Source organism: Mandrillus leucophaeus, unplaced genomic scaffold, assembly GCF_000951045.1.
Source record: "Mandrillus leucophaeus isolate KB7577 unplaced genomic scaffold, Mleu.le_1.0 Scaffold122, whole genome shotgun sequence".
Taxonomy (NCBI): domain Eukaryota; kingdom Metazoa; phylum Chordata; class Mammalia; order Primates; family Cercopithecidae; genus Mandrillus; species Mandrillus leucophaeus.
In genome coordinates this window covers 5319238-5321837 of record NW_012100543.1, presented here as the reverse complement: position 1 = coordinate 5321837, position 2600 = coordinate 5319238, and positions in this window count along the sequence as shown.

Sequence of the window (2600 nt, the reverse complement as noted above, 5' to 3'; positions counted from 1 at the left end):
AATATCTTCAACAGTTTGCTATAAATCATAATTATAATAAAAATCCAAGGCTGGGCATGGTGGCTCATGCCTGTAATCCCAGCACTTTGGGAGGCTGAGGTAGGTGGATCACGAGGTCAGGAGATCGAGACCATCCTGGCTAATACAGTGAAACCCCATCTCTACTAAAAATACAAAAAATTAGCTGAGTGTGGTGGCAGGCACCTGTAGTCCCAGCTACCTGGGAGGCTGAAGCAGGAAAATGGCGGGAACCGGGGAGGCAGAGCTTGCAGTGAGCCAAGATCGTGCCACTGCACTCCAACCTGGACGACAGAGCCAGACTCCATCTCAAAAAAAATAATAATAATAAAAAAAATAAAAATCCATTAAATTTGCACTGTTAAGACTTAGAATTTAAAAGGTTATTTAACAAATAACAAAAATAAGACCCTACTTTTTTCTTTAGACTTACTTTCAGCACCTTCAGCTTATGAAGCGTTCTTGGTCCCATGCTCTTGGTCTTTTCCCTCCAAACAAACCATTCTATCCAGCTGGGCCACCTTGATCCACTGGGGCGTTTTAGCACAGAGTGTAACAGCTGCATGCTTGATTTCGTTTGTTCCTTCTGGCTGTTTTCCCTCTTTCACGAGGGGCTGCTCATTTAACAAGAAGGCTATAATGTGTAACAAGAGCAAAAAGTAAGGCTTTGTTGCATTAAGCCGCTGTGATTAGAGGTTTGTTTGTTACTACAGCATACTCTCACCCATCCTGACTAATACAATCCCATCCACCCTTGTGTCCTGGGCAAACTGTTTCTCATCCTATAGCTCAAATGTCCCTTCCAGTCTGTGAAACCATGTTCCACTCCCCCAGGGAGGGGTAGAGTCTCTTTCCTCTGGACCATCCTTAATTGTAGCACACAATAAGTTTCCTTGGATTTTTCTGTGTGGCTTATAAGTGTCTTGCAAGCAGAAGTTATAGCTATATATATTCATATACAAGTGTTTGTTGATGGACTAAATGAATGCTTGTATTTAGAAATTGCTTCCTAAAGCCTACTGTTCAGAGCTCATTTCTGAGCTGCAAAGACACAGTCTGTCACGTAAAAGTGACATGGTGCAATCAGCAGCATCTGCCCAACAACTCGAGCTAGGTATGCAAGCTTGAAATCAAGGCAGTTAGGAGAGAGAGTCCATAAGGTTTCTTTCAGACTCCAATAGTCAGTGCCCTGTGAGCATAGCTGGACCAGAAAGAGACCTTCCTTGGCCAGTGTCAGGAAAAACAGCACAGTCCTCCACATTGAAACAATTTGTTAACATTTACAAGTTCACATTTTTCTGTATTTTAACTTCTAATTGGTTTCCTCTTTTGTGCTAAGAATGCCATCTGTCCCTTTGACAGGTTTTTGGATTTGTTACCACTTACCAGGAAATATGACCATTATAAGCATTGTAAGAGGATTCAAAAGTGTCCATCCCAAACAGCCCTGTTTTAGGAACTCCATACAGGATCCCACATTTTTCATGTGTAGAGGTTTTACCATTTTTCAAGCCCCTACCCCACAGAATAAAGCCCTTTTCCTCTACAATTTCTTAGAGCTCATAATATACAGCAAGGTAACATACATGGCCCCATTTTGATTGTAGATTTCCTGTCTTCTCTGTTGCAATTAAAAGAATATTATCATCCTTATTTGTAGGTAAGAAAACTGAGGCTGATGGAAATGGACGTACCTAAGATCATATAGAAATAATAGAACCAGGTCATCAAACTTCATTTCTGAATCTAAGCCCACTGCTCTCCAGATATCTTTCCCTTATGGAATAAAAGCAGGGATAGGGCTCATTATTCCGATTTTATGGACCAGGAGAAGTTAATGGACCAATCTAAAATTCCTCAAGAAGTAAGGCACAATTCTAAGCTTGAAGAACTCTAGTCCTCTCTCCAGGTGACCCTGTGTTCTTACTAGGACTACCTTATACTACCTTGACCCTGCAGTGCCTTCTTTCAAGCCTAAAGTTACTTGTTTACGGACAAGCCAAGAAGAGTAAAGGGGCGTGGCCCAGAGAGATTTCCAGTTGAAGAAAGAATGATTCACCAGCCCCATTAAAACAAAGAGCCATGTTCTGCAGGCTCCCCCAGGACCCACGCGCTGCGGTCTATTGCTGTGGGGTACATGGAGCCCCTGCAGGAGGGCTTGGACTAGAAGCAAGGGAGGGTACTAGCCTTTACTGAACATCCATTATAAACCAGACACTTTACAGATGGCTACTTCATGTAATCCTCACATGATACTAAAAGAAAGATGAAAAAATGGCCCAGTACGGTGGCTCATGCCTGTCATCTCAGCACTTTGGAAGGCCGAGGTGGGTGGATCACTTGAGGCCAGGAGTTTGAGACCAGCCCAGCCAACATGGTGAAGCCCCTTTGCTACTAAAAATACAAAAAAAAAAAAAAATTATCCGGGCATGGTGGCTCGAGCCTCTAATCCTAGCTACTCAGGAGGCTAAGGCACAAGAATCACTTGAACCTGGTAGGCGGGGGTTGCAGTGAGCCAAGATGGTGTCACTGCACTCCGGCCTGGGCAACAGAGTGAGATTCTGTCGAAAGGAAGGGAGGGA